This window comes from Triticum aestivum, chromosome 7A (assembly GCF_018294505.1).
Source record: "Triticum aestivum cultivar Chinese Spring chromosome 7A, IWGSC CS RefSeq v2.1, whole genome shotgun sequence".
In the NCBI taxonomy this organism is placed as follows: domain Eukaryota; kingdom Viridiplantae; phylum Streptophyta; class Magnoliopsida; order Poales; family Poaceae; genus Triticum; species Triticum aestivum.
The window spans coordinates 9,126,691-9,151,478 of NC_057812.1; the positions used below are offsets into that span (position 1 = coordinate 9,126,691).

Here is a 24,788-nt window from a genome sequence, read left to right on the forward strand (position 1 = left end):
TTCAAATTCATCCATTGCGTCATAAGGTGGCAATTTTGAGACTCCGTGATAGCATCCACGGGATAGCTGGCAGGAGCCGTCAAGGCATGCTCCGGCTGAAGCAGCTCGGTGGAAGCCACGCTGCTTCTGTGCTGAGATGGCGGGGTAGCTTTGGGGGAGGCTTCGGCAGTACGTTTGCTGCGATTTGTTTCTAGTTCCTCTATCGCGTCTACCCTTGCTTGCAGCACCTGCATTTGAGTCTGCTGCACTTTTTTCCTCCTCTCATGGGATTTGTAACCGCCTGCGTCCGGAAACCCAGCCTTCCACGGAATGGAGCCTGGCGTGCCTCGTGTCCGTCCAGGGTGCTCAGGATTCCCGAGGGCCATTGTGAGCTCGTCTTTCTCTCTGTCTGGAAAGAACTTCATTTGCTGCGCTGCTTCAATATACTGCTTAAGCTTCCTGACTGGTATGTCCATTTGATCGTTCGTCCAAATGCACTTCCCTGTTACAGGATCCAAGTGTTGGGGAACGTTGCAGAAAACAAAAAATTTCCTACGGTTTCACCAAGATCCATCTATGAGTTCATCTAGCAACGAGTGATTGGATTGGATATACATACCTTTGTAGATCACGCGCGGAAGCGTTCAAAGAACGGGGATGAGGAAGTCGCACTCGACGTGATCCAAATCACCGGAGATCCTAGCGCCGAACGGACGGCACCTCCGTGTTCAACACACGTACGGTCAGCGTAACGTCTCCTTCTTCTTGATCCAGCAAGGGGCAGGAGAGGTTGAGGAAGATGGCTCCAGCAGCAGCACGACGGCGTGGTGGTGATGGAGCTGCAGTACTCCGGCAGGGCTTCGCCAAGCTCTATGGAGGAGGAGGAGGTGTTGGAGAGGGAGAGGGAGGCACCAAAGGCAAATGTAAGATACCCTCCCTCCCCCCACTATATATAGGGGGCCTAGGGGGGCGCCAGCCCTAGGAGATGCAATCTCCTAGGGGGGCGGTGGCCAAGGGGTGGGGGGCTTGCCCCCAAGCAAGGGTGCGTCACCTAGCGGTGCTTGTAGGACATATTCTTTCTTGGCAGCTATGAGGATGATCCTCAGGTTCCGGACCCAGTCCGTATAGTTGCTGCCATCGTCTTTCAGCTTGGTTTTCTCTAGGAACGCGTTGAATTTGAGGACAACGTTGGCCATTTGATCTACAAGACATATTGTAAATACTTTAGACTAAGTTCATGATAATTAAGTTCATCTAATCAAATTATTCAATGAACTCCCACTTAGATAGACATCCCTCTTGTTATCTAAGTATAACATGATCCGAGTTAACTAGGCCGTGTCCGATCATCACGTGAGACGGACTAGTCAACATCGGTGAACATCTTCATGTTGATCGTATCTTCTATACGACTCATGCTTGACCTTTCGGTCTTCTGTGTTCCGAGGCCATGTCTGTACATGCTAGGCTCGTCAAGTCAACCTAAGTGTTTGCATGTGTAAATCTGTCTTACACCTCGTTGTATGTGAACATTGGAATCTAACACCCGATCATCACGTGGTGCTTCGAAACAACGAACTGTCGCAACTGTGCACAGTTAGGGGGAACACTTTCTTGAAATTATTATGAGGGATCATCTTATTTACTACCATCATTCTAAGTAAACAAGATGCAAAAACATGATAAACATCACATGCAATCAAATAATAATAATAGTGACATGATATGGCCAATATCACATAGCTCCTTTGATCTCCATCTTGGGGCTCCATGATCATCTTGTCACCGGCATGACACCATGATCTCCATCATCATGATCTCCATCATCGTGTCTCCATGAAGTTGCTCGCCAACTATTACTTCTACCACTATGGCTAACGCGTTTAGCAATAAAGTAAAGTAATTTACATGGCGTTTCTCAATGACACGCAGGTCATACAAAAAATAAAGACAACTCCTATGGCTCCTGTCGGTTGTCATACTCATCGACATTCAAGTCGTGATTCTTATTACAATAGCATGAACATCTCATACATCACATATATATCATTCATCATTCATCACAACTTTGGCCATATCATATCACAAAGCACTTGCTGCAAAAACAAGTTAGACGTCCTCTAATTGTTGTTGCAAGTTATACGTGGCTGCAATAGGGTTCTAGCAAGAACGTTTTCTTACCTACGTGAAAGCCACAACGTGATTTGTCGACTTCTATTTACCCTTCATAAGGACCCTTTTCATCGAATCCGCTCCAACTAAAGTGGGAGAGACAGACACCCGCCAGCCACCTTATGCAACTAGTGCATGTTAGTCGGTGGAACCGGTCTCACGTAAGCGTACGTGTAAGGTTGGTCCAGGCCGCTTCATACCACAATACCGTTGAAGCAAGATAAGACTAGTAGCGGCAAGAAAGTTGACAACATCTACGCCCACAACAAATTGTGTTCTACTCGCGCAAGAAGAACTACGCATAGACCTAGCTCATGATGCCACTGTTGGGGAACGTTGCAGAAAACAAAAAATTTCCTACGGTTTCACCAAGATCCATCTATGAGTTCGTCTAGCAACGAGTGATTGGATTGCATCTACATACCTTTGTAGATCACGCGCGGAAGCGTTCAAAGAACGGGGATGAGGACGTTATACTCGACGTGATCCAAATCACCGGAGATCCTAGCGCCAAACGGACGGCACCTCCGCGTTCAACACACGTACGGTCAGCGTAACGTCTCCTTCTTCTTGGTCCAGCAAGGGGGAAGGAGAGGCTGAGGAAGATGGCTCCAGCAGCAGCACGACGGCGTGGTGGTGATGGAGCTGCAGTACTCCGGCAGGGCTTCGCCAAGCTCTATGGAGGAGGAGGAGGAGGAGGTGTTGGAGAGGGAGAGGGAGGCACCAAAGGCAAAGGTAAGTCCCTCCCCCCACTATATATAGGGGGCCTAGGGGAGGCGCTGGCCCTAGGAGATGCAATCTCCAAGGGGGGGCGGCGGCCAAGGGGTGGGGGGCTTGCCTCCCAAGCAAGGGGACGCCCCCTTTAGGGTTTCCCCCACCCTAGGCGCATGGGCCCTAGGGGGAAGTGGTGCCCCAGCCCACTTTGGGCTGGATCCCTTCCCACTTCAGCCCACGGGGCCCTCCGGGATAGGTGGCCCCACCCGGTGGACCCCCGGGACCCTTCCGGTGGTCCCGGTACATTACCGGTGACCCCGAAACTTGTCCCGATAGCCGAAATAGCACTTCCTATATATAATTCTTTACCTACGGACCATTCCGGAACTCCTCGTGACATCTGGGATTTCATTCGGGACTCCGAACAACATTCGAGTTACTGCATATACATATTCCTACAACCCTAGCGTCACCGAACCTTAAGTGTGTAGACCCTACGGGTTCGGGAGACATGTAGACATGACCGAGATTGCTCTCCAGTCAATAACCAACAGCGGGATCTAGATACCCATGTTGGCTCCCACATGCTCCTCGATGATCTCATCGGATGAACCACGTTGTCGAGGATTCAAGCAACCCCGTATGCAATTCCCTTTGTCAATCGGTATGTTACTTACCCGAGATTCAATCGTCGGTATCCCAATACCTCGTTCAATCTTGTTACCGGCAAGTCACTTTACTCGTACCGTAATGCATGATCCCGTGACCAGACACTTGGTCACTTTGAGCTCATAATGATGATGCATTACCGAGTGGGCCCAGTGATACCTCTCCGTCATACGGAGTGACAAATCGCAGTCTTGATCCGTGTCAACCCAACAGACACTTTCGGAGATACCCGTAGTATACCTTTATTGTCACCCAGTTACGTTGTGAAGTTTGGTACACCCAAAGCACTCCTACGGTATCCGGGAGTTACACGATCTCATGGTCTAAGGAAAGGATACTTGACATTGGAAAAACTCTAGCAAACAAACTATACGATCTTATGCTATGTTTAGGATTGGGTCTTGTCCATCACATCATTCTCCTAATGATTTGATCTCGTTATCAATGACATCCAATGTCCATAGTCAGGAAACCATGACTATCTGTTGATCAACGAGCTAGTCAACTAGAGGCTTACTAGGGACATGTTGGTGTCTATTATTCACACATGTATTACGATTTCCGGATAATACAATTATAGCATGAATAAAGACAATTATCATGAACAAGGAAATATAATAATAATGCTTTTATTATTGCCTCTAGGGCATATTTCCAACACCAAGGTTCCGCCAGCCCCGAAGAACCAAGTCCGGCAACGGTCTGGCCAGCTAATTGTCTCTGGTTCGATCCCTTTAGGAACCAGATCATTCTCAGTCTTGGCCCACTTAGGCCGGGCTACGAGGTAGCCACCTGACCCCGTGCGATGGTGAAGCATCTTCTTCACAGCATTTTGCTTGTTTGTCGCCGACATCTTCTTACTCTTTTCCAATGTCTTGTGGGCCACAAATGCGGGCCACTGATCTCTGATCTTCTCATATCTGCCCTTGAATTCTGGTGTCTCTTTTTTATCGACAAACCTATTCAGCTCTTTCTTCCACCTCCTGAATAGATCTGCCATCCTCTTAAGAGCAAAAGACTTGATTAATTGCTCTTTAACTGGCTTCTCCGGATCATCCTCTGGGGGTAGGGTGAAATTTGACTTCAGCTCAGTCCAAAGATCATTTTTTTGCATATCATTGACATAAGACACCTCAGGGTCTTCTGTAGCTGGCTTAAACCATTGTTGGATGCTTATCGGGATCTTGTCCCTAACCAGAACCCCGCACTGAGCAACAAATGCGCTCTTTGTCCGGGGGGTTCAATCGGTTGGCCGTCGGGCGCGATTGCTATGATCTCTAACTTTTCATCCGAGCTCAACTTTTTCTTCGGGCCTCGTCTCTTTACCGAAGTTGTGCTCGATCCGGAGGGCTAGAAAAAAGAACAAAGACTTAATTAATATGTGTACATACCAAAACAATGAATTGATCAATCAGCTAGTCAGCACAGACTTAACTAATATATATACCTGGCCGGACTCGGTTCGGTCACCGGAGCCGTCATCACGGTTTCCTTCTTGCACCGGCATTGGGTCACCGGAGCCGTCCTCATGTTCTTCTTCTTGCACCGGCATTAGGTCACCGTAGCCAGCTTGTTCACCCTCTCCTTCCATACCATCGGTTTCGTTGAGAAACAACGAGATGTCATCACTCCTTCTGCGATTATGTCCCTCAACAACGCTTCTTTTGTTACTTCGTCTAGGGCGGTGTCCATAGTTTCTACAAATATTTACAACATGGCAATTATTATTCAAACATGACAGATGGATATATTAGTGCCAAACGTAGAACTAGCTACCTAATCATAGTAAGCTATCGGGAGGGGGTATATATCGACAATGACGACACTACATCTATGTCCCTCGACGACCCTCGTTCCCGATAAAAAAAAGAGGAAGAAGAAGAAAAAAAAGAGGAGAAGAAAGAATAGAGGAGAAGAACTCCTCTATTCTTTCTTCTCCTCTTTTTTTTCTTCTTCCTCTTCTTTTTTTATCCTCTTCTTCCTCTCATGTTCGAGAGGATCGCCGAGGGGTCGGGAGGTTGCCTAGTGTCAAAGGATTCAACAAAACCATGTCTTCATCATTAGGTGAAAGTAACATGTGCATGATGGTACGAAGCTCTTCAAAGTTGTTCTGGAACGGAGTCCCAGATAGGATAATTCGCTTTTTGGAACAAAGTTCAGAAAGAGCCTTCCGAATATCGCTATTTGGAAGGCCTTTGCTGAATTCGTACCAAAAGGCGGATTATTCTATCCGGGACTCCATTCCAGAACAATTTTGCAGAACTTCGTACCAACATGCCCTGGTTACTTCCGGCTAATGATGAAGGCATGGATTTCTTCAATACTTTGACACTAGGAAACCTCTCTCGACCCCATATGTCCACTATGTAACCATAATATGTGTCCTTTCCGCTCTCGGTTGCTGCATCAAAGCGGACACCGCTGTTTTGGTTGGTGCTCTTTTGATCTTGGGCGATCGTGTAAAATGTATTCTCATTTATCTCGTATCCTTTGTAAGTCAATACAGTCAAAGATGGTCCCCTGGACAACAAGTACAACTCATCACAAACAGTGTTGTCACCTCTGAGACGTGTTTCCAACCAACTGCTGAAAGTCCTGATGTGTTCACATGTAATCCAGTCGTCGCATTGCTCCGGGTGTTTGGAGCGCAGACTGTTCTTGTGTTCATCGACATACAGGGTCACCAAGGTAGAGTTCTGTAGAACTGTGTAGTGTGCTTGAGACCAAGAATATCCGTCCCTGCATATTATTGAGTCTCTTCCAAGAGTGCCTTTTCCAGTCAGTCTCCCCTCATACCGCGATTTAGGGAGACCTATCTTGTTAAGGTCAGGAATGAAGTCAACACAAAACCCGATAACATCCTCTGTTTGATGGCCCATGGAGGTGCTTCCTTCTGGCCTAGCGCGGTTACAGACATATTTCTTTAGGACTCCCATGAACCTCTCAAAGGGGAACATATTGTGTAGAAATACGGGCCCCAGGATGACAATCTCGTCGACTAGATGGACTAGGACGTGCGTCATGATATTGAAGAAGGATGGTGGGAACACCAGCTCGAAACTGACAAGACATTGCGTCACATCACTCCTTAGCCTTGGTACGATTTCTGGATCGATCACCTTCTGAGAGATTGCATTGAGGAATGCACATAGCTTCACAATGGCTAATCGGACGTTTTCCAGTAGAAGCCCCCTCAATGCAACCGGAAGCAGTTGCGTCATAATCATGTGGCAGTCATGAGACTTTAGGTTCTGAAACTTTTTCTCTAGCATATTTATTATTCCCTTTATATTCAACGAGAAGCCAGTCGTGACCTTCATACTGAGCAGGCATTCAAAGAAGATTTTTTTCTCTTCTTTCGTAAGAGCGTAGCTGGCAGGACCTTTATACTGCTTCGGAGGCATGCCGTCTTTTTCGTGCAAACGTTGCAGGTCCTCCCGTGCCTCAGGTGTATCTTTTGTCTTCCCATACACGCCCAAGAAGCCTAGTAGGTTCACGCAAAGGTTCTTCGTCACGTGCATCACGTCGATTGCGGAGCGGACCTCTAGGTCTTTCCAATAGGGCAGGTCCCAAAATATAGATTTCTTCTTCCACATGGGTGTGTGTCCCTCAGCGTCATTCGGAACAGCTAGTCCACCGGGACCCTTTCCAAAGATTATGTAGTGTAAATCATTGACCATAGCAAGCACGTGATCACCGGTGCGCATGGCGGGCTTCTTCCGGTGATCTGCCTCGCCTATGAAATGCTTGCCTTTCTTTCGACATTGATGGTTGGTCGGAAGAAATCGATGATGGCCCAGGTACACATTCTTCCTGCATTTGTCTAGGTATATACTTTCAGTGTCATCTAAACAGTGCATGCATGCGTGGTATCCTTTGTTTGTCTGTCCTGAAAGGTTACTGAGAGCGGGCCAATCGTTGATGGTCACGAACAGCAACGCCTTAAGGTTAAATTCCTCCTGTCTGTGCTCATCCCACGTACGTACACCGTTTCCATTCCACAGCTGTAAAAGTTCTTCAACTAATGGCCTTAGGTACACATCAATTTCGTTGCCGGGTTGCTTAGGGCCTTGGATGAGAACTCGCATCATAATGAACTTCCGCTTCATGCACATCCAAGGAGGAAGGTTATACATACATAGAGTCACGGGCCAGGTGCAGTGATTGCTGCTCTGCTCCCCGAAAGGATTAATGCCATCCGCGCTTAAAGCAAACCACACATTCCTTGGGTCCTTTGCAAACTCATCCCAGTACTTTCTCTCAATTTTTCTCCACTGCGACCCGTCAGCGGGTGCTCTCAACTTCCCATCTTTCTTTCGGTTCTCATTGTGCCATCGCATCAACTTGGCATGCTCTTCGTTTTTGAACAGACGTTTCAACCGTGGTATTATAGGAGCATACCAAATCACCTTCGCAGGAACCCTCTTCCTGAGGGGCTCGCCGTCAACATCACCAGGGTCATCTCGTCTGATCTTATACCGCAATGCACCGCATAACGGGCATGCGTTCAGATCCTTGTATGCACCACGGTAGAGGATGTAGTCATTAGGGCATGCATGTATCTTCTCCACCTCCAATCCTAGAGGGCATACGACCTTCTTTGATGCGTATGTACTGTCGGGCAATTCGTTATCCTTTGGAAGCTTCTTCTTCAATATTTTCAGCAGCTTCTCAAATCCTTTGTCAGGCACAGCATTCTCTGCCTTCCACTGCAGCAATTCCAGTACGGTACCGAGCTTTGTGTTGCCATCTTCGCAATTGGGGTATAACCCTTTTTTGTGATCCTCTAACATGCGATCGAACTTCAGCTTCTCCTTTTGACTAATGCATTGCGTCCTTGCATCGACAATGACCCGGCGGAGATCATCATCATCGGGCACATCGTCTGGTTCCTCTTGATCTTCAGCAGCTTCACCCGTGGCAGCATCATTGGGCACATCATCTGGTTCCTCTTGATCTTCACCAGCTCCCCCCGTTGCAGCATCACCGTATTCAGGGGGCACATAGTTGTCATCGTACTCTTCTTCTTCGTCGTCTTCCATCATAACCCCTATTTCTCCGTGCCTCGTCCAAACATTATAGTGTGGCATGAAACCCTTGTAAAGCAGGTGGGAGTGAAGGATTTTTCGGTTAGAGTAAGACCTCGTATTCCCACATTCAGTGCATGGACAACACATAAAACCATTCTGCTTGTTTGCCTCAGCCGCATCGAGAAACTCATGCATGCCCTTAATGTACTCGCGGGTGTGTCTGTCACCGTACATCCATTGCCGGTTCATCTGCGTGCATTATATATAATTAAGTGTCCAAATTAATAGAAGTTCATCATCACATTAAAACCAAAGTGCATACATAGTTCTCATCTAACAACATATAGCTCTCCAGAGCATCTCATTAATTAAACCATACATTGAAACTATGTAAAACATTTCAATGCGAAAACAAATGCGATCATAATCGCAACCAAGGTAACAATTGATCCAACGGCATAATCATACCAAGCCTCGGTATGAATGGCATATTTTCTAATCTTTCTAATCTTCAAGCGCATTGCATCCATCTTGATCTTGTGATCATCGGCGACATCCGCAACATGCAACTCCAATATCATCTTCTCCTCCTCAATTTTTTTTTATTTTTTCCTTCAACAAATTGTTTTCTTCTTCAACTAAATTTAACCTCTCGACAATAGGGTCAGTTGGCATTTCCGATTCACATACATCCTAGATAAATAAAATCTATGTCACGTTGGTCCGCATAATTTTCATAAACAATAAATGAACCAATAGTTATAAAGATAATATACATACCACATCCGAATCATAGACAGGACGAGGGCCGACGGGGGCGGATACCAAAACCATCGCACTATATAAGATGCAATAATAAATGTAAGAAAATGATACAAGTATCTATCTAAACATACAACTAAGAATATTTTTTCTTTCAGAAAGAAGATAAGAACAAGAGGCTCACCACGGTGGTGTCGGTGATGAGATCGGCGCGGGTGATCGACGGCGGTGAAGACGGGGACGGGGCGTGACGGATCGCTAAATCTAGACAAATCTCGAGGAAAATGGAGTTTGGAGGTCGAGCTTCGAGAGGAGAAAGCTTAAGTAGTGTGGCTTGGGCATTCCATCGAACACCTCATGTCCATAGGAGGTGAGCTAGAGCACCACAAAGCCCTCTCCCCCTCGGCCAGAAAAAACAGAGCACTATGCTCTGCTCTTGCGCGAGGGGGTATATATAGGCACCTCATTGGTCCCGGTTGGTGGCATGAACCGAAACTAAAGGGGAGCCTTTGGTCCCGGTTCAAGCCACCAACCGGGACCAATGGTGGGGGGCCAGGAGCGAGGACCATTGGTCCCGGTTCGTCCCACCAACCGAGACCAAAAAGTCCAGACGAACCGGGACCAATGGCCCACGTGGCCCGGCCGGCCCCCTGGGCTCATGAACCGGGACCAATACCCACATTGGTCCCGGTTCTAGACTGAACCGGAACTAATGGGCTGACCCGGCCTGGACCAAAGCCCTGTTTTCTACTAGTGTAGACATCCCAATTGTAGAGTAGATCTTGAAGCGCTAATTTTCTTGTTTCCTGATGTAATCTTGACATTAGGCATGCATTCTTGCCAGGACTCTCCGTCCGTGCTGCCGGTGTCCGATATGGACATGTATTACCCTTTACGTGACCCTCTTTTTGTTGACGTCATGATGACATTAGCGCATGCATTGCTGTCAGTACTCTCCGTCCCTGTTCCAAATATCAGATATGGACATGTGCTACGGCTACACTTTAAGTGTCCCTCTTTTTCTTGGCACTCACATGGTCCTTCTCATGAATATTTTTCATGAAAAAATTGATAGTTTATACTATTAACCATTGTAATTAGAACGCGCGTCATAGTTCATTTGTAAAAATAATGCAAGAATATAAATATATATTTTTGGCACTTAGATGTAAACGTATTTTTAGTATGAGTTGCTAACATCTTGTAGTACTTTATCATTAAACAAAAGTGTTTTTATATTTGTTTGCGCCCACACTATATTCCATATATGTGCACATCTACTTTTTTTTATCTCGGCAGAGAAAGATTGTTTTCCAAAAAAAGAGAAAGTTTTTTTTGCCCATGCGTAAAAAATGTTTGTTATCTCAACATGAAGAACTTGTTTTTATATTTCTTTACACCCACACTATATTCCATGTACGTACAAATCTACTTTTTTTATCTCGGCAGAGAAACATTTTTTCCCCAAAATAGAGAAAAAAATTTTGCCCATGCGTAAAAGTTTGTTATCTCAACATGAAGAACTAATGGAGTAGCCTAGATTAATTTTCCCTTAAAGTAAAAAAATATATTAACAAATGATTAATTTGCTGAAATAATATGCTAATATTTTTTTCCTAAAATCAGAGATGTCATCATCATACATGTGGTATTGTGATCGGACTCGTCCTTTTTGGCAGCGCAGGACCTGGACTCCTTAGCAGCCGTGTATTCCTTTTAGTATTTTGAGGGAGCAGTACTTTCCTTTTTGATTTGGCGCTGGCGGTCGTGTTTGTTTTTCAACTATTGGCAGCCTTACTTGCCGATGGCAACGTACGTTCATCTGTGATTGTTTTTTTTATAGAAAGCACATATGACTTGGATGAAAGACGTGTCATACTATTCTTACGTGATGTGCCAAACTATTTGTAGATGACTATATTTGTATGTAACGATGTATCTTTAAATCTGAACCATTAATCTATAAAATTAACTCAATATAATTTAACATATGTGGACGAACGCGATGGCTTGTTTTACTTCTGTTTTAAGTATATAATAGATTCCTCTTGTCCGTGCTCATCCCACGTACGTACACCGTTTCCATTTCACAGCTGTAAAAGTTCTTCAACTAATGGCCTTAGGTACACATCAATGTCGTTGCTGGGTTGCTTAAGGCCTTGGATGAGAATTGGCATCATAATGAACTTCTGCTTCATGCACATCCAAGGAGGAAGGTTATACATACATAGAGTGACCGGCCAGGTGCTGTGATTGCTGCTCTGCTCCCCGAAAGGATTAATGCCATCCGCGCTTAAAGGAAACCATACGTTTTTTGGGTCCTTTGCAACTCATCCCAGTACTTTCTCACGATTTTTCTCCACTGCGACCCGTCAGCGGGTGCTCTCAACTTCCCGTCTTTCTTACGGTCCTCACTGTGCCATCGCATCGACTTGGCATGCTTTCCGTTTCTAAACAGACGATTCAACCGTGGTATTATAGGAGCATACCACATCACCTTCGCAGGAACCCTCTTCCTGTGGGGCTCGCCGTGAACATCACCAGGGTCATCTCGTCTGATCTTATACCGCAATGCACCGCATACGGGGCATGCGTTCAGATCCTTGTATGCACCGCGGTATAGGATGCAGTCATTAGGGCATGCATGTATCTTCTCCACCTCCAATCCTAGAGGGCATACGACCTTCTTTGCTGCGTATGTACTGTTGGGCAATTCGTTATCCTTTGGAAGCTTCTTCTTCAATATTTTCAGTAGCTTTTCAAATCCTTTGTCAGGCACAGCATTCTCTGCCTTCCACTGCAGCAATTCCAGTACGGTACCGAGCTTTGTGTTGCCATCTTCGCAATTGGGGTACAATCCTTTTTTGTGATCCTCTGACATGCGATCGAACTTCAGCTTCTCCTTTTGACTTTTGCATTGCGTCCTTGCATCGACAATGACCCGGCGGAGATCATCATCATCGGGCACATCGTCTGGTTCCTCTTGATCTTCAGCAGCTTCACCCGTTGCAGCATTATTGGGCACAACGTCTGCTTCCTCTTGATCTTCACCAGCTCCCCCCGTTGCAGCATCACGGTATTCAGGGGGCACGTAGTTGTCATCGTACTCTTCTTCTTCGTCGTTTTCCATCATAACCCCTATTTCTCCGTGCCTCGTCCAAACATTATAGTGTGGCATGAAACCCTTGTAAAGCAGGTGGGTGTGAAGGATTTTCCGGTCAGAGTAAGACTTCATATTCCCACAATCAGGGCATGGACAACACATAAAACCATTCTGCTTGTTTGCCTCAGCCGCATCGAGAAACTCATGCACGCCTTTAATGTACTCGGAGGTGTGTCTGTCACCGTACATCCATTGCCGGTTCATCTGCGTGCATTATATATAATTAAGTGTCCAAATTAATAGAAGTTCATCATCACATTAAAAGAAAAGTACATACATAGTTCTCATCTAACAACATATAGCTCTCCAGAGCATCTAATTAATTAAACCATACATTGAAACTATGTAAAACATTTAAATGCGAAAACAAAGGCGATCATAATCGCAACCAAGGTAACAATTGATCCAACGGCATAATGATACCAAGCCTCGGTATGAATGGCATATTTTCTAATCTTTCTAATCTTCAAGCGCATTGCATCCATCTTGATCTTGTGATCATCGACGACATCCGCAACATGCAACTCCAATATAATATTCTCCTCCTCAATTGTTTTTATTTTTTCCTTCAAGAAATTGTTTTCTTCTTTAACTAAATTTAACCTCTCGACAATAGGGTCGGTTGGAATTTCCGGTTCACATACATCCTAGATAAATAAAATCTATGTCACGTTGGTCCGCATAATTTTCATAAACAATAAATGAACCAATAGTTATAAAGATTAATATATATACCACATCCGAATCATAGACAGGACGAGGGCCGACGGGGGCGGATACCAAAACCATCGCACTATATAAGATGCAATAATAAAAGTAAGAAAATGATACAAGTATCTATCTAAACATACAAGTAACAATATTTTTCCTTTCAGAAAGAAGATAAGAACAAGAGGCTCACCACGGTGGTGTCGGTGATGAGATCGGCGCGGGTGATCGGCGGCGGTGAAGACGGGGGTGGGGCGTGACGGACCGCTAAATCTAGACAAATCTCGAGGAAAATGGAGTTTTGAGGTCGAGCTTCGAGAGGAGAAAGCTTAACTAGTGTGGCTCGGGCATTTCATCGAACACCTCATGTGCATAGGAGGTGAGCTAGAGCACCACAAACCCCTCCCCTCTGCGGCCCAGAAAAACAGAGCACTGGAGTGCTCTGCTCGCAGGCGAGGGTATATATAGGCAGCACTATTGGTCCCGGTTCGTGGCATGTATCGGGACTAAAGGGGGGCCTTTGGTCCCGGTTCAGGCCACCAACCGGGACCAATGGTGGTGGGCCAGGAGCCAGGCCCATTGGTCCCGGTTCGTCCCTCCAACCAGGACCAATGGCCCACGTGGCCCGGCCGCCCCCCTGGGCTCACGAACCGGGACCAATGCCCCTATTGGTCCCGGTTCTGGTCTGAACCGGGACTAATGGGCTGCCCCGGCCTGAACCGTTGCCCCCTTTTCTACTAGTGATCAATTACCAAAATTTATAATGTACTCTCGGTGAGTAATGTATTTGCATGACAAAAGAGCTTATACTGACGTGGCTTGAGAAGTGAACATATATGGAAGCTTCATATGTTCAAACCTTTTTTCATCCCTAGGTTCTGAATTCGCAGTTTAGGAATATGGTTTTTATCAGGTCGATGTTCTTATTACTCCCTCCATTCTCTTAGACTAGCCACAGTGGGAGTAACTTCAGCAGTAACATCGAGTCCAACTCAACACATTTGCTTATGTGACAATGAGTTAATGAGGAAAAAGGTAGTTTGAGTAACTTAGCTAGTTACTGTAACATCACATGTCCCAATACAATATGAGTCTATAACCTAATAAATGAAGTTTTGCATGATAAAGCCATGGAGTACTAAAGTTTTTCTAAAGAGGTAGTGTTGTCCAGCACTACCTCGCGTGTGAACCGAACGAACAAACGACTAGAGAAGCAAATTTTAGTCCTACATGGCTTAGCTTAAAGTAAGAACCTCAATTCATAAGCGTGACAGACTGTTTTGTGAGCGTGCTTAAAAGAGAGCACATCCACCTCAACATGTGCGGTCTGCACATCCAGCAACCTCAAATGGATATTGAAACTGAATTCTTGTAGCGTATGACACGTACGCCTGGTTAATAATTTTTTCTTAATTTTTTGTAAATTTTTATTTTAAATAACCTCAAAGATTTTTTATTTATGACTTACGTGTACGCTTGGTAAACAGTCCTTTTATGTCCGTATGCCTGTTAAACAATTCCTTTTACGTCATACACCTGGTAAATAATTCCTTTATTTCATTTCTCATAAACTGGTATTTTAAACCTCAAACCTTATTTGGTATCTACTAGGTAAATGACCATTCTTTGCAATGGGGAGTACGTATTCTAATGGTTCAACATCAATCATGTTGAATCTCTACTCCTAATGGACGAGTTGGTGAATCGTCTCCACGGTTTATTTTCGCTGGGTTTTTTCGTCTCTCCTCCCACCACCCCCTCCCACCCTGGTCCACGGTTTATTTTCACTGGGTTTTTTTTTCGTCTCTCCTCCCACCACCCCCTCCCACCCTGGTCCATCGGTTTATTTTTCTCTCCACTCTTTATCACAACCAGAACTTTCCTAACGTATAACAAATCGCGGATCTAACTTCCTTAAATTATGCAAATCAATCAATTCCTTTTATTGGTTCAATTTGTCTTAGGAAACAAATAACATATTTTCAAGAAACAAATAATACATTTTAATCTAACTTTCTTAAATTATGCAAATCAATCGATTCCTTTTAATCTAACTTTCTTAAATTATGCAAATCAATCGATTCCTCTTATTGGTTCAATTTGTCTTAGGAAACAAATAACAGATTTTCAGGAAACAAATAATACATTTTAATCTAACTTTCCTAACTTATCTAAATCAATCGATTTCTCTTATTGGTGAAATTTGTTTTAGGAAACAAATAACAGACACGTCACAACTTTCCTCCTAATAAATAGTTTCTTAACATTTGCAAACTTTCCTAATCAGACACGTCACAAACGGGCAGGTACTGGTATCACGTTACCGAACAATAAAACCCCATTTGCATAGAAATCAGTTCAAAAATCCTAACTTTCCTAAATTTTTACCTTTCCTTGATAACAACCAATATTTCCTATGTTTTCCATCGATATTAGCATTTTTTTGAACTAAGATCTCCGGGTTATGATTTTTTTTTTTTGCGATTCTTTTCAATTGTGACCTCTCCTTCCACTCCGGCTCCTTCTCGCATAAACACCTCCACCACAGGCAGGTGACACCGCCCCAGACCTCCTGCCTCTCCACACCTTCTCCTCCACCTCATTCTGGTACTCCAGTAACAATCCCTCCACCACATTTGTCCACGGCGGTGTCGAGGGCATGGCGCAGCAGCGTACCAGCGGTAGAGCAGCACATAACAGCAGGAAGCAACACGCAGCAAGCGAGGCGAGCGGCCGACGGTGGAGGGCAGAGATGCGGCCGGCGTGGCTGAGGGGGCGGCCGACAAAAGATGGCCACGACTGGAGGCGGTGCGAGGCAGGGACGCGACAGCGGGGCGAGCGAAGGGATAGGCGGCAGCAGACGGGGCGAGCGCAGCCAGCGAGAGTGTGGCGCGCGGCCAGGGTGTGTGTCACGCGGGGCACAGTGGTGCGGTGGCTACGGCGAGCGCGACGACAGCGGTGGGCGCGACCGACGCGGTGTAGCACTGGTGTGGGCATGGAGAGGGAGTGGCCCCGCGGGCGCGGAAGAAGAGCGGCAGGCTCGGGCATGGGCGTGCATAGGAGCGGGCATGTGCCACGGGGTCAATCCGAGGAGCTCGGTGGCTACCACTGCAATGGCCATGGCGGACGGCGGTTCTCGGCCACGGAGAAATACCTAACGAGAGCAAACGAGAGGGGAAACAGGGGAAAGGCAAGAGGAGATCATGGCGGTGTCAATGGCGCCCTAGGGGAAGACATGGGAGCTCGGGGCGGCGCAGATCGAACGACAATGTCGCGGTGGCCCAAGGTTGAGGAAGACGGCAGCGACGTCGATGCGGGGGTGCTGGACTTGATCTCGTTGGCGCAGACGAAGTAGTGAAGGCGTTCGGAGCTCCTCGACAAGCTCCTAGCCCACAGGAAGGGTAGTGGCCATGTGAATGGGGTCGATCATGGTGGCCGTGGCGTCTGACTTCGTCCAGATCGACGGGATCGAGCGAGCGAGGAGGAGAAGTGGATTTGGGAGGGGCGTCGAGGAGGAGTGAGGTCATGGGGGCAGGGAAGGCAGGGCGTCACCCTTATCCATTCCCCTTCGATGCCAGCGAGGTGGTCGGGCGGGAGCCCGGCTCTGTAGCGACGCGGCTCGGGGAACAGGAGAAGACGACCGCACGGGGACTGGACCGCTGAGCCGGTTCGGTGGCAAGGCCCGGGGGGGCGTGGGGGGGGGGGCAGGCGAATCCCCTTTTACATCGTCCTTTTGGTTTTTCAATGTATTCTAATTTGTTTCTCCTTTTTAACACCGTTTTCTATTTATTCTTATCAACTAAATGATCTCTACTCCTAATGTCTCAGTTGATAGTCTTCGTTCCGGGTTTATTTTCGTCCCACCTCCCGAGTGAGGGAGAGGGGGAGAGAGAGTGAGGAAGAGGGAGGGAGCGGGTGTGTATGTGAGAATTTGATGGTAAAAAATGTCGTCAATGTCACTTAATATGTATGAGAATATTCAATGTAATATTAACATAATTGATATTGAACTTTTAAAGTTAATCTGGCCCCGTTGCAACAAACGGGCGTTCTTCTAGTATATGTGGTTAGGATCCTTACGCGCATCGCAGTAGATCACGTTTCCTCAACCCTCGCAACCAACCTATCCGTCTCCTTTACCTAGTCGGCCACCGGCGCTTGTTATTTCTGTTCCTCTCGTCGGCTGCACCATCGGTCCGCCTCATCCTCTATTGCCTAGCCATGGAGGTGTGGTGGATCCTAGCCTTTGCCGACTGGAGGGCTTTGTTTTTAGATGTTTTTATGGGTTTTGTTAAGGTTTGTGTCCTGCTCAGAGAGACGAGACGACGGAGGGTGTGTGTGGAGACTAGCCCCCGTTCTAGCGGTGCTTCTAGCATCGTTGGAGGGTGTGTGTGTGGAGGTTTGTCTCTGCCGGATCCCATAGGATTCGGTTGGCGTTTGACTTCGGTGGATCCACGTGGATCGGGTCTTCTTTCGTCAGTGATCGCTTGTCTATTGGTTGGATCATTCCGATCTATCTTTCTCTTCATCGACGACGGTTGCTACTGGTGCGCTGGTCCTATAGGCCCTTGGCACGACGACTTTCCGACTGCTTACTATAACAATATTTGCACGGCTACGGTGAGGGAGCGCTGATGATGGCGGCACGCCTTCGGCTCGCTCTAATGCTTGTAGTCGTCGCTAGGTGGTCTACGGACCTAGATGTACTTTTTACTTCTGGTGTTCACTTACCACTTTGACAGTTGATGAATAGATCGGAAGATTTTCCCCCCAAAAAAGGATCCTTACGCGCAATAAACAACATCGTCGGGTTTTTTTAGTTTTAAATCACTCTTCTTCTTCTTCCCAGTCCATGCTCACCACCGCTGTTAATGGTACGTCCCTCTCATACAATGTAGCTTGAGGCGAGTTGTCCATTTGTTTCTGCATATCCATGAGTTTCCTCTGCCCGAGTCGCACTATTTTTCGGGCCTTAGTGAAATACTCTGGGTACTCGGCTTTCGGTGTTATTCCTGTAGTGGATACACTACATGTAGTCTCTACTCAACTCTCAAGGGGCATTTCCAATCCAGTAGTTCACTGCAGCTAGCTGTAGGGGTCTCAGGTTTGTAGTAAAGTGCATTTGCATGAATTAATTAGTTACTGCTAGAGTGTAGTACCGGCCCAACAAAACCGCTTTAGTTTTGAAGCAGCTTGTATACACACGCTGTTTCCTGTAAGCAAGGTCGACAAGGCTTCTAGTCCGTGGTATTGCATGGACGCAGCAAATAGAGCACTAGCTGTAGATGGAACTACACGTATAAAAGTGCAGGTAGATAGATTATTAAAATAAATTGCAGACAGCAAACGATAGATTAATTATCAACTGGACATGTCAAGGAGCGGCGCATTATTTCTACCGTCGTCTCATCCGAGAGCAACATAGTGGCGATCATGGCGAGGTTTGGCGGTGGTTTTCCTATTCGAAAGAGACCCGGAGAATAATTCGGGCTTCTACTTTCATCTCTTTCTCTGTCTCGTGTGGTTTCTCTTGTGGCAGCGACGATTAAATTCTGAATAGTATAACCTCGCACCGAGACAAGGTGCACCGGCCCTCGCATGCAACGCCAATTCGTTTCTGATGATTACGAAGACATTGGTGACGACGCCAGCGTATTTTCGACCAAAGGTGCATCCATCTTAGCTAGCATGCATAAATAGAAGTCAACCATGTGTAGAATTAAATATACTTAACCATTAACACACAAATGCTCTAAATACACCGGTGTAAGAGGGGCGAAAGCCTTTTTCGGCAAGTAACAATGTATTCTTGATTTGTATAAGCAACAGCCCTTGTTAACCATAAGCCTAGACGTATGCATATGCAAGGTTCCAAATATACATGCTAGGCCGCCGCCCTGGAGATTATTTTGTGACACGGACGGAGTTATGACGTTATGTTATGCTCTAAATTTCCCTGCTCACCTAACTAAGGCTGTGTTTGGTTGAGCTGCAGATTCTAAAAAAGCTGCTGTGAAAAAGCTGGAAGCTGAAAAGTTGGGGTACCCCCAGCTTTGAAATTTACACTAGGAAGAAGCTACAGATTCTCAAAAGCTGCTTCGAAAATTTACCCATTCGGTTAGCTTTTGGCTTTTCAAAGCAGAAGTTGGTAAAAAAAGCTGAACCAAACACAGCCTAATCTTGCTTGAATAACTGCTTATTATATTGGACAACATTCATAAAAAGAAAGATGCTACTAGCTGACTGAGCAAAATCGTTCTTTCCATGCTGCAAGCATGGGATGGTGATGATGACAAGTGCATTTTAAGACCTAATTAAGCTTTATCATCTTGTAGTAGCAGCTGCTTTTTCTCACCATTATTCGTACTATATTTGTTTGTCTCAATGACCATAAATTTGATCAACATCATACCTCATTGTGCAGTTGCAGAGGAATGCCTACACAACCCTGAAGAAGGTTACGGGGTTCAGCAAACAATTGCATGCTATTTGCACAGGATGAATTCAATTCAGCTGAGACAATCTCTAAAAAATAGCAATAGTTTAATTATGTGAGGTACTGGAGCCATCGTTAAAACTGATATTTGTTTGGTACTCTCAACTCTAGAGGTAGAAGTGAGTGTGCTAAAAAAATCTCAGGTGGAGAACTGAGTTTTCATTTGGTCCGCTGCGTCATGAAAAGAATTGATACATCAGCACCTCAGAATTTTCTTGGCATTACATAGGTAGTACAATTTGTCCCCATGGAAATTCTTTCTAGCTATGCGATCTCTGGTTTTTAATTTGTCCTGGAGCAGTACCCTGCTAAAAAAAAGTTATATAGCAAAACAAAAATATGAAACTGATCAATTACCAGGTTCGGGTGTCGCGCCTCCCATCTAGTACGTCATAGAACAAGTGACAGATAGAAAAGAAATGTCTTACTTATTCCTGCTGAACCAGTCTTCACAGCAGATGCATGCTTGTCATTCTTATCTCTCCCTTATTGTCCTATCTGCATGTTAGAAAATGATGCAGGCCTGGGGGGTGAACATTATTTGGTTGGAGTCATCTGGGATGATGATACAAACAATGGTTTGCATATGCAAGTTGCAGCATAAACTCAAGCTTATAATTAAGAAAATTATAGAAGTATTCAACAATAGTGATGTATAGTTGCAAATAAAGCTCAGCTCTTGGATTCCTTGATATTATCAGTCAGTATACAACTCAGCTCTTGGGTTCCATGATATTATCAGTCAATATGCAGCTCAGCTCTTTAATTCCTTGATATTATCTCCATTTGCTTCCATCATCTGTCCACCCCATAGCAGCCTTGCCGTGGGAGGGACCTGCACAGTATCATCGCTATTTCACCAATTTGGATGAACATTGATTCTTGTTGTTATTCAGGAGGTGCATGCTCTTGACTAATTTTGCACTTCTTCGGTTGTTCTTCATGTTCTGTTTTTTTTTCTGACAGCTATTGTGGAACTAAGAAATAAAGTAAAATAAAAGCAGGATTACAAGGTTGTTCGTGTTCTGTCAATGCTTAACCTCTCTTCTTTTATTTCTCATGCTGCAGTTTCTTAATTCCTCCAATCTCGAAGATCATGGCAGAATCGCTGCTCCTCCCTCTGGTGCGCAGCGTGGCCGGCAAGGCTGCAAACACACTTGTCGAGGCGTTGACCCACGTGTGTGGCCTCGACAACGACCGCCGAGTGCTGGAGCGCCAGCTGCTAGCCGTCGAGTGCAAGCTGGCAAGGGCCGAGGAGAGGAGCAAGACAAACACCTATATCAAGAGCTGGATGAAGGAGCTCAAGTCCGTCGCCTATGAGGCCGGCGACGTGCTGGACGACTTCCAGTACGAGGCGCTGCGCCGCCAGTCTAAGATTGGAAAGTCCACTACGTGCAAGGTACTCAGCTACATCACGCACCACAACCCACTTCTTCCGTTTTGAAATGAGCAAGAAACTAAAGACCGTCCTTGAGAAGATCAATAAGTTGGTTGAGGAGATGAAAACGTTTGGTCTGGAGGATCCTATCGACAGGGAGGAGCGGCAAAATCTATGGCGGCAGACGCACTCAAAATTAGATGAGTCTACCGAAATCTTTGGAAGAGAGAATGATAAGAAGGTGGTGGTGAAGTTGCTACTGGACCAGCAAGATCAACAGAAGGTGCACGTGATGCCCATCTTTGGAATGGGAGGTCTTGGCAAGACGACTCTTGCTAAGATGGTGTATAATGACCAACGGCTCCAGCAACATTTCCAGTTGAAGATGTGGCACTGTGTGTCTGAGAACTTTGATGCCATTGCTATTTTGAAATCCATCATTGAGTTGGCTGTAAATAAAAGATGTGATATGCCTGACACAATCGAGCTGTTGCGAAAGCAACTTGAGGAAGTCATTGGCCGGAAGAGATTTTTACTTGTTCTCGATGATGTATGGAATGAGAACAAGAGGATGTGGGAGGATGAAATGAAGCCACTATTGTGTTCTATTGGTGGACCAGGAAGTGTTATAGTGGTCACATGTCGAAGCAAGCAAGTGGCCTCTATAATGTGCACTGTTGAGCCCCATGAGCTAGTATTTCTGAGTGAAGAAGATTTGTTTTCGAACAAAGCATTTAGCAATGGTGTAGAAGAGCAAGTAGAGTTTGTCTCCATTGGAAGGCGTATTGTCAATAAATGCGGGGGGTTGCCTCTTGCTCTCAAAACAATGGGTGGATTGCTGAGTAAAGCAACAAGTACATAAATGGAAGGTCATCGAAGAAAGTAACATTGGGGATAATAATGGAGGCAAATATGAGGTCATGCCCATACTAAAGTTGAGCTACAAACACCTGTCATCTGAAATGAAGCAATGTTTTGCATTTTGTGCAGTTTTTCCTAAGGATCATGAGATGGAGAAGGAAATGTTGATCCAATTATGGATGGCAAATGGCTTTATTCAAACAGGAACACTAGATTTAAAACAGAAAGGCGAATTAATTTTCGATGAGTTGGTTTGGAGATCCTTCCTCCAAGATAAGAAAGAGAGCACAAATTTTCATATAAATGGTTTTTCCTGTAAAATGCATGATTTAATGCATGATCTAGCAAAAAGTGTCACAGATGAATGTGCAAGTATAGAAGAACTAACTCAACAGAAAGCATTGTTAAAAGATGTTTGTCACATGCACATATCAAAGGCTGAATTGAAACAAATCAATTGGTTATGCAAAGGCAGAACATGCCTCCGCACTTTGTTAGCTCCAACAAACTCACACAAGGATTTTAAAGAACTGCTACACATATCGGTATCACTAAGAGCGCTGCATTTCCGCCCTTATTCAATTGCACTTTGCAAGTCCATAAACGCAAAACATTTACGATTCCTTGACCTCTCTGGGTCTAGCATCATTAGTTTGCCAGATTCAATATGTGCGTTGTATAACTTGCAAACATTGAGGCTCCTACGTTGTTATATGTTGCATCAGTTACCAGAGAACATGGCAAGACTGAGAAAGCTCATCAATCTTTATCTCTTTGGTTGTGATAGTCTCAGAAGTATGGCTCCAAACTTTGGTGTACTGAACAACCTTCAAATATTAACAACATTTGTTGTGGATACTGGAGAAGGCCTTGGAATAGAGCAGCTAAAAGACTTGCAACACCTTAGCAATAGGTTGGAACTATTGAATTTGAACAAGATAAAGAGTGGGGAGAATGCAAAAGAAGCCAATCTCACTCAGAAGCAAAACGTAAGTGAGTTGTTGTTCTCGTGGGACCAAGAAATAGATGATGGGCCAAAAGATATGGCATGTAATGTGGAAGAAGTGCTTCAGTGTTTAGAACCTCATAGTAATATCCAGAAGTTGGAGATAAGTGGATATGGTGGCCTAGAAATATCACAATGGATGAGAAAGCCACAGATGTTTGACTGCTTGAGAGAACTCAAAATTTCCAACTGCCCAAGATGCAAGAGTATACCCGTAGTATGGCTTTCAGAATCTCTAGAGGTTTTGTTCTTACAAAGGATGGATAACCTGACAACATTATGCACTAACCTTAGTGTGGAAGCTGGAGGGCGCATTACAACTCTGCAAATTTTCCCAAGGTTGAAGAAGTTGTTGTTGCTTGAGTTACCAAACTTGGAGATGTGGGCAGAAAATTGTGTGGGAGAGCCTACTGTTAGCTTGGTAATGTTCCCTATGCTTCAAGAGCTAACGATCAGAAATTGCCCCACGCTTGCAAGTATTCCAGTGATCCCTGTTGTCAGCGAGTTGAAAATAGTTGGGGTTCATAGTACTGCAGTCAATTTAGTTTTGATGAGCATCTGTTTGGGCTCTTGGCCATTTCTCATCAGTTTAACTGTTGGGTATGGAGAAGACATGCCCATGTTGCCTCTAGACGCCCATCAAAGCCATGGTGAAAGACCTCTTGAAAAACTTAAGTATTTGTATCTGGAAGGCTGCAACAGCTTGGTGAGAAGCTCCGAATTGTCCAGGTCACAACTTATGGTTTGGAAATGCTTTCAACTCGTGGAAAGTCTGACGATTAGCGGATGCTGGGATCTCTTTCACTGGCCAACAGAGGGGCTCCGGAGCTTGTATTGCCTCCGCTCTCTATGTATCAGATATTGTCACTACCTGGAGGGGAATACTTCATCGTCCGAGGAGGAAACCCTTCCACTGTGCCTAGAGGAGTTGATGATTTCAGGCTGCCGCAATGTGGTAGCGCTGCCTTCGAACCTTGGAAAACTTGCCAAGCTGAGGAGCCTCTCTTTGTTCGACTGTACATGCCTGAAAGCGCTGCCTGACGGGATGTGTGGCCTCAGTTCTCTTAGGAAATTGGAGATTTGGAATTGTCCAGGTATGGAGGAATTCCCACATGGTCTTCTGGAGCGGTTACCCGGCCTCGAAGACTTAACCATATATGACTGCCCGGAGTTGCTAAGACGATGCAGAGAAGGTGGGGAGTATTTCCAATTGGTCTCCTCTGTCCCACGTAAGTGGATATCATCACCTTAATTTTTTGATGACGGTGTCATGAAAATCCAGAATAACTGCAAAGTAAATCGGCAAAAGCATGACCGCCCTGGTAAATAATCAATCTCCCTTGTGTGTAAATAAATGTTGTCACATCGAATCCTGTGATAACATGGGATGCTAACGCGATGAATTCGACGTACCTGCAGGTCTGAATCTGAAAGCCTCCACGGCATGAAGGAGGCAATGGTCGATCCGCTCCCATCTTGCCGCTGTACACGCCGCGACCTGGAGGGCCAACCGTCGTCCTCGTCAGCAGGGCCGTGGAGGGGGAAGAGGAAGGTTGGTGCTGCGCGCGCCGTGGCCTGAGGCAGCCGCCCTCCTCATCGCCAGAGCGCATGCCTGGGGCAGGACTTCGACAGCGGAGACGTTGAGGAAAGTGGGCGAGATTGGCTGCGCTGACGGAGACGAGAGAGGAAGAAACAGAGGAGGGTGGGTTCAAACTTCAAAGCCCTCTCGGAGGCCCTCTGGAAGTAGTATTGGCATACTCATACACATGTAAGTTCGTTGCTTTAATCTGTACAGCTTCTCTAAAATAAAAATCTGCACAGCAGCTACCACATGTAAGTTATGTTGTGAG

At 45.6% G+C, this 24,788-nt stretch overlaps 1 pseudogene; it reads left to right on the forward strand.

The window, feature by feature from the left end:
* The window catches only part of LOC123152757 (putative disease resistance protein RGA1), a 42,088-nt pseudogene extending 17,898 nt beyond the window's left edge, over positions 1 to 24,190 (forward strand).
* Positions 24,191 to 24,788: the final 598 nt, after the last annotated feature.